Genomic DNA, 8,639 nt, shown 5'->3' with positions numbered 1-8,639 from the left:
TCTTATAATGAGTTATACCTGGCATTTAAGTGACTTAGTTCAGGCTGCTGTAACAGACGGCACATAGACTAGGTGGCTTAAACACCAGAGATTGATTTCTCAGAATTTTTGAGGCTGAAAATCTGGGATCAGGGTGCCAGCATGGTTGGCTTCTACGTGAAGGCCCTCTTCCTGGTTTGCAGACGGTTGGTTGTCTTCTCTTTGTATCCTAATGTGGGGGAAATAGAAAGGATTGGTTATCTTCTTCCCCTTATAAGGATAGTAATCCCATCATGGACGCTCTACACTCATGACCTGAAAGGTCCTACCTCCCAGGTCGAGCCACAGCCACCGTAGAAGCAACACCCAGTAGTTAGGCTGTGAGCCACAAGGGAAGTCTGGTCCCCCCTCCAGATATCATCAAAGTAGATCTTTAACATCTGAACTTTAGAGGGACAAAAACGTTTGTTCTGCAGCAAATAGGTTTGGGAATAGACACGTGGATCAGGCTTATCATGTGTATCCACAATCAGGTAAGAAAGTCACTTAATTTTGCACTGAAGTACACGCCTGATATAAACACCAATTTTTAAGAGCAGATTTAGAGGGAGGGAGATAAAGAATTTGATTTTATGTAAGAGGTACTAAGGAGTATTAGTAAGATACTAATAGAGTCTGGAATGATATGACATCACACATGTCTAAATTCATGGTTCTACTTGGCCAGTTTCTGACCATTGGCAATAATAGCTAACATTCACTGAGTTATTACTATGTGCCAGATACCATGTAAAAATTTTACATGCACTAATTCATTTAATTTTCTTAATAAATTACTTGAAACCTTATTGAAATTGTCCACCAAGGGTCATTTTAGATTCTCTTAAATATTCAGACTCAGAGGACTCTCATAATCTACACATGTTATTAGGTTCATTCTGAGGGTCACAACCTCCCAACAGAGAAGCTTCAGATATTCTTCTTTTGAAAGAATGCATGCAGTTAGTACACAGTAGGTTGTCATACATGAGGTTACAAAGCTGCCTTGGGGTGTTCTTCTTTGTCTTCTCAGAGGATGGCTCAAGTGAGGAGATCATCATTAATATGGCGTGGGATCATTCTGAATTAGAAGTCTTATACTTCATTGTATAAGACTTGTATAAGTCTTATACTTCATAGGCTTGAAAGTAGTCACCAAATAAATATTTTATCTGGAATGGCTGGGTACTTGCTCCTACTTAGGAGGTAATTACTTATGTAAGGCAATTGGCTATAGTATAATCAAGGGATGTAAGGAAAGTTAAGGTAAAGTGGAACTTTAACAGAAGGAAAGATTATTTATAGCTGGGAAGATCAAAGAAGGCTTCATGGAGAAGGGGCTACTTGCTATTGGCCTTGACTAATGAATAGGATTTAGGAAGACTAGGAAAGGGCATTGCAGGCAGAAGATGCAATGGGACTAAAGGGATAAAGAGAAGGGTGAGTATAAAAAGAGTAACTTCAGATTGGATGGTAGTCAGATTCATTTCATTTTTTATGAATTATGAATAAAGGAATTTTGCAAATATCCAAAGAACATGCCATTCTTTAATTTTAAGAAACTTTTTTTTCTTGTAGGGCTGCACTTGTAGCCTTGGAAGTTCCTGGGCTAGGGGACTGCAGAGCTGCAGCTGAGGCCTACCCAACAGCCATGGCAACACCAGATCCAAGCCGCATCTGTGACCTACAACCTATGTTGCAGCTTGCAGCAAAGCCAGATCCTTAGCCTACTGAGTGAGGCCAGGGATCAAACATGCACCCTTGGTGAGACAAATTCCGGTCCTTAACCTGCTGAGCCACTGTGGGAACTCCCTTATTTTAAGAAACATTTCTAAATACTGATTACATGCACAGTGCTATGTTTACCAATTTGGGGAATGTAACCATGAAGGAGACATGGTACCCGAGGACAACTTTCAGTCCAGCAAACAAATAACTATATATACCCAGAAATTAATAAAAACTATGGGAATGTTATGAAGCAGAAATTATAGGAGCAGTGAGAACACACACTTGTATTTGAAGATTTTGAAGCTGTTTTACATTTTACTTTTTGACCCCCCCCTTTTTTTCTTGCTCTTTGGAAAAAATGTTTTGAAGGATACATTTTATTTTATTTTTCCTAAAGCTGTCAGTTATGGTGCTTCCAGAGTAAGAGTTTCAGCTTATGTCATCCCTTCAGTTTAACTTGGTTTTATTTTTCTGGCAAAGAATCCCAAAGTACTTTATATAGTATGAGATTAAAATAGTGAGAAGATGTTTGCAGGCTGATATAACCAATCTTCAGAGTGCCAAGCAGACAGTCTTTCATCTTTTCCAGGCCTAAAACCTCTGTCATTTTCTCTAGACATGTTCTTCACTGACCAGGAGGCTGAATCTTTAAAATTTGTTCTGAAAACCATTATAGCTACATGGTGAAAAAAATGTACCCCTGGACATTAATTTGCCCAAATAACTGTTATAAATAAGTTTGCACATGAATATTACATTGATTATTCTAGTTTCTTTATTTTTTGAAGTTTTAAAGTATAAAAGTAAAATTGATTTACAATGTTGTATTAATTTCTTCTTCTTCTTCTTCTTTTTTTTTTGCTTTTTAGAGCCTCACCTGTGGCACATGAAAGTTCCCAGGCTAGGGATCAAATTGGAGCTACAGACGTTGGCCTGCACCACAACCACAGCAACACGGGATCCCAGTTGTGTTTCAGACCTACACCACAGCTCATGGCAACGCTGGATCCTCAGCCCACTCAGCGAGGCCAGGGATCAAACCCATATTCTCATGGATACCTAGTTGGGTTCTTAACCCTCTGAGCCACAGTGGAAACTCCCAACATTGTAATAATTTCTGCTGTACAGCCTTGATTCACCTGTAAATATACACACATCCATTCTTTTTCAGATTCTTTTCCCATATAGATTATTACAAAATATTGTGTAGAGTTCCCCATGCTGTACAGCAGGTCCTTGTTGGCCAGTCACTCCATATACTGCAGTGTGCATATTCCAGTCCCAAACTCCCAGGCCATTCCTTCCCTCCACCTGTCCCCTTTGGTAACCATAAGTTTGTTTTCAAAGTCTGTGAGTCTGTCTCTGTGCTGCAAATAAGTTTATTTGTATCCTTTTAAAAATATTCCTCATATAAATGATTAGGGTGTTTGCCTTTCACCATCTGACTAACTTCACTTATTATAATGATAATCTATAGGTCCATCCATGTTACTGTAAATGGCATTCTTTCATTCTTTTTTTGTGGCTGAGTAGTATTCCATTGTATATATGTACCAGGTTTTCTTTATCTGTTCCTCTGTCGATGGACATTTAGCTTGCTTCCATGTCTTGCCTTTTGTAAGCAGAGCTGCAGTGAACATTGGGGTGCATGTATCTTTTCAAATTGTGGTTTTCTCTGGATAGATACCTAGGAGTGGGATTGCTGGATCCTATGGTAGTTTTTTTTTTTTAAATAATGATAAATAATGATCTTTTTTTTTTTTTTTTTTTTGCCTTTTTGCCATTTCTAGGGCCGCTTCTGCAGCATATGGAGGTTCCCAGGCTAGGGGTCTGATTGGAGCTGTAGCCGCTGTCCTACACCAGAGCCACAGCAATGTGGGATCCGAGCCACGTCTGCAACCTGCACCACAGCTCATGGCAATGCCAGATCCTTAACCCACTGAGTAAGGCCAGGGATCGAACCCACAACCCCATGGTTCCTAGTTGTATTCATTAACCACTGAACCACGATGGGAACTCCCAGTGATGATTTTTATTTATAGCTCATTTACAGTCTTCTGTCAGTTTTCTGCTGCACGGCTAGGTGACCCAGTCACACATACATGTATATATTCTTTTTTATCACATTATCATGCTCTATCACAAGTGACCAGACATAGTTTCAGTGCTATACAGCAGGATCTCGTTGCTTATCCATTTCAAAGGCTATAGTTTGCATCTATTAACCCCAAATTTCCAGTCCCTCCTACTCCCTCCCCCTCCCCTTGGCAACCACAATCTGTTCTCCAAGTCCATGATTTTCTTTTCTGTGGAAAGGTTCATTTGTACCATACATTAGATTCTAGATATAAGTGAAATCATATGGTATTTGTCTTTCTCTTTTCTGACTGACTTCACTCAGTATGAGAGTCTCTAGTTCCATCCATGTGCTGCAAATGGCATTATTGTGTTCTTTTTTATGGCGGAGTAGTATTCCATTGTGTATATGTACCACGTCTTCCTAATCCAATCATCTGCCAATGGACATTTAGGTTGTTTCCATGTTTGGCTATTGTGAATAGTGCAATGAGCATGCGGGTTCATGTGTCTTTTTCAAGGAAAGTTTTGTCTGGGTGTATGCCCAAGAATGGTATTGCTGGGTCATATGGTAGTTCTATGTGTAGTTTTTAAGGTACCACCATACTGTTCTCCATGGTGGTTGTACCAGCTTACATGCCCACCAACAGTGCAGGAGGGTTCCTTTTTCTCCACAACCTCTCCAGCATTTGTTATTTGTGGACTTATTAATGATGGCCATTCTGACTGGTGTGAGGTGGTATCTCATGGTAGTTTTGATTTGCATTTCTCTAATAATCAGTGATGTGGAGCATTTTTTGATGTGCCTGTTGGCCATCTGTACATCTTCCTTGGAGAAATGTCTATTCAGGTCTTCTGCCCATTTTTCCATTGGGTTGTTGGCTTTTTTGCTGTTAAGTTGTATAAGTTGTTTGCATATTCTGGAGATTAAGCCCTTGTCAGTTGCATCGTTTGAAACTGTTTTCTCTCATTATGTAAGTTGTCTTTTTGTCCTATGGTAGTTATATATTTAGTTTTTTGAGGAACCTCCATGCTATTTTCCTCCTTGGTTGTACCAGTTTATATTCCCACCAACAGTGTAGGAGGATTCCCTTTTCTCCATACCCTCTCCAGCATGTGTTATTTGTAGACTACAGGAAAAATTAAAGAAAAATAAAATAATGCAATATAGTAGAACTCTAACATTATCTTTGACTAAGTTATGGAGTATGACCATATGACCTTCCAGATTTTAACAAGAATGACCTTTCATTGAGATGTTTTTCATAGACAATTTTTGCCTAAAGTATTTTAATGAAGTTTTGCATGATTTTGTATTCAGACGCCATTCTTTCATCAAAACCTCACTAGCATTATCTGAGCTTAATCTGGGATATACTTTATAGCCAGTGATGAAAGGTCTAAATTTAGCATAAATTATATATTTGTTGGTGTTAATGACAGAATGAATAAAATAGTTTGGGACATCTTAGCTTTCTAATAATGACTATTATTACTAGCTAAGTAAGTCTGCCTAAGATAAGCACTAGATGCTCTCATCAAATAAAATTGCGTAAATGAAATAATTTTAAAGAGAATAAAACAGAGGAGTTACTACTTGGGGGGATTTCTGCTCAACTTGTTGAACAATTCTTTTTTGAGAACATTCCTCCCCCACGAGTCCATCCATCCCATGGGGTGGGCTTGCTGGCAGTCATACTTACATTACAGAACCCCCAAGCCTTGGCCCAAACTTTTGACCTCTGGATGCACACCTGATAAAATCAGATTCTTTTGATGAGTAGCTGAGACCAAAAACCAGATAAAACTGTATTTTTAATTTGGGAGCTGAGAGGTAGCTTTCCTTAGTATGTTGACAGAGAAGCAGAGAAGACAGTCTTCCAAGAGAAAAATAAAGCAGATAAGTTACAAGAAGAGAGGACTTTTTAGTTCCTGATGTCTATTTCTTGTTTCATTTCCTTTTTGATTCATAAAACATCTTTATATTCTTATAACAAATTCTTCCTTTGGGTTTAAGTTAAGTCAGTGTTTTCTGTCACTTTAATCAAAGTATTTTGACCATTGAAAATGGTGGCATTATTACAGGCATACCTAGGAGATATTGTGGGTTCGTTTCCAGACCACTGCAATAAAGTGTATATCACAATAAAGTGAGTCGCACAAATTTTTTGATTTCCCAGTGTATATAAAAGTTAAGTTTACATTATACTGTAGTCTATTAAGTATTCGATAGATTTATTTCTAAAAAATGTACATACCGTATTTTAAAAATACTTAATTGCTAAAAAGATACCATTATTTGAGCCTTCAGCAACTTGTACTCTTTTTACTGGTAGAAAGTCTTGCCTTGGTGTTGATAGCTGTGATTGATTAGGATGGTGGTTGCTGGAGGTTGGTGGTTATGACAACTTCTTAGAATAAGACTATGGTAAAGTTTGTATTGATTGACTGTCTTTCATGAATGATTTCTTGGTAGCATGCAATGATGCTTGGTAGCATTTTACCCACAGTAAAACTTTCAAAATTGGAGTCAATCCTCTCAAACCCTCCAACTACTTCATCAACTAAATTTATGTTGTATTCTAAATCCTTTGTTGCCATTTCAACAGTTGTCATGGCATCTTTACCTGGATTATTCTGAGATTTCATCTCAAGAAACCAGTTTCTTTGTTTATCCATAAGAATAAAACTCTCATTCTTCTAAAACTTTATCATAAGATTGCAGAAATTCAGTCACCTTCAGGCTCCACTTCTAATTCTAGTTCTCTTGCTATTTCCACTACATCTGTAGGTTCTTCCTCCACTAAAGTCTTGGAACCCCTCAGAGTCATCCAGGAGGATTGGAATCAACTCCTTCCAAACTCCTGTTAATGTTGATATTTTGCCCTTTCCCCGTGAATCAGGAATGTTTTTAATGGCATCTATAATGATGACTCCTTTATTGGAAGTTTCTTAGTTTATTTTGTTCAAATCTATCACAGGAATCACTATATATGGCAGGTATGCTCTCGGAATTTATTTCTGAACAGGACTTGAAAATCACAATTACTCCTACATCTGAGGGCTGCAGAATGGATGCTTTATTAGCAGTCATGAAAACAACATTAATCTCATTGTACATCTCCATCAAAGCTTTTGGGTTGAGCAGGTACACTGTCAATGAAAGGATTTTTTTTTTTTTCCTGAGCAGTAGATCTCAACCGTGATCCACGTAAACCATGGTGTAAACAGATATAGGTCATCAAGTTTTTGTTATTTCATTGTAGAGCATAGGTAGTGTAGATTTAGCATATTTCTTAAGGGTTCTAGGATTTTTGGAATGAGTACTGGCTGCAACCTCCAGTCACCAGCTGTGAGAGTCAGCCTATCTTTTGAAGTTTTGATGTCAGGCATTGACTTCTTTAGCTATTAATGTCCTGGATGGCATCTTCTAGTATAAGGCTGTTTTGTCTACACTGAAAATGTGTTGCTTGGTATGGCCACCTTCAGTCATTATTTTAGCTAGGTATTCTGGGTAACACTGCAGCTTCTTCAAGAACACTTGCTGCCTCACCTTGCACTTTTATGTTATGGAGATGGCTTCTGTCCTTAAATCTCATGAACCAACTCCAGCTAGCTTCAAACTTTTCTCTTGCAGCTTCCTTACCTCTTACCCTTCATAGAATTGAAGAGAGTCAGGGCCTTGTTCTGGGTTAGGCTTTGACTTAAGAGGATGTTATGGCTGGCTTGATCTTCTATCCAGATCACTCATACTTTCTCCATATCATTAATAAGGCTGTTTTACTTTCTTATCATTTGTGTGTTCTTTAGAGTAGCACTTTTAATTTCCTCCTAAAACTTTTCATTAACAACTTAGCTAGCTGTTTGGTATAAAAGGCCTAGCTTATCTCATCTTCCTACATGACTTCCTGATTAAATTTAATCATTTCTAGCTTTTAAATCTAGAAATGTGTGACTTGTCTTTTTCACTTGAACACTTAGGGGCCATTGTAGAGTTATTAATTGGCCTAATTTAAATATTGTCCTGTCTCAGAGAATAGGGAGGCCAGAGGAGAGGGAGTAAGTTGGAGGAATGACCATTCAGGGGAGCAGTCAAAATATACACAGTAGTTAAGTTTGCTGTCTTTTTTTTTTTTTCTTTCTTTCCCCCCAGCTGCACCCATGGCATATGGAAATTCCCAGGCCAGGGATCAAATCTGAGCTATAGCTGCGACCTATGCCATAGTTGCAGCAACACTGGTTCCTAAACCCACTGTGTCAGGCTGGGGAGACAAACCATGCTGTCATAGTGACAACACTGTATCCTTAAACTGTTGTGTCATAGAGGGAACTCCCATTGTCTTATTTGGGAGCATTTCATAGCACCCCCAAACAATTACAATAGTAACAGCCAAGATCACTGATCACAGATCACCATAACAAATATAATAGTATTGAAAAAGTTTAAAATATTATGAGAATAACCAAAATGTGACACAGACATATGATGTGAGCAAGTGCTGCTGGAAACATGGTACCATTGACTGCAGGGTCTCCACAAACCTTCAAATTTATAAAAAACACAGTATCAGTGAAGCTCAGTAAAGTGAATGCAATAAAATGAGGTATTCCTGTATTACCATTATTATTACTAGAAAATGTTAGCTGGGTAATGAGCTACTATTGCTCTGTTCACACATTGATGTCTATGAATTTTTGTTCATTTAAAAATTTGTAAGCTATGCTTTTAACACCTTGCCTTTCTGAAGTTTCTTCACTCAAAGTAATATGAATAGAAATTTACATCAAAAGTAGTAAAAGTAGGAATTTCTATC

General features: G+C 38.1%; 1 long non-coding RNA gene across 1 annotated transcript in view; it reads left to right on the top strand.

The window, feature by feature from the left end:
- LOC110255178 overlaps nucleotides 1-8,639 on the top strand; it is a 103,872-nt gene that overhangs the window by 2,704 nt on the left and 92,529 nt on the right. The gene's annotated exons all lie outside the window — the stretch shown is intronic.

The sequence above is a fragment of the Sus scrofa genome, chromosome 13, assembly GCF_000003025.6.
Source record: "Sus scrofa isolate TJ Tabasco breed Duroc chromosome 13, Sscrofa11.1, whole genome shotgun sequence".
Classification (NCBI taxonomy): Eukaryota; Metazoa; Chordata; class Mammalia; order Artiodactyla; family Suidae; genus Sus; species Sus scrofa.
The sequence above is the reverse complement of the archived record's forward strand: the minus strand, read 5'-3'. Positions and strand labels throughout refer to the sequence as shown.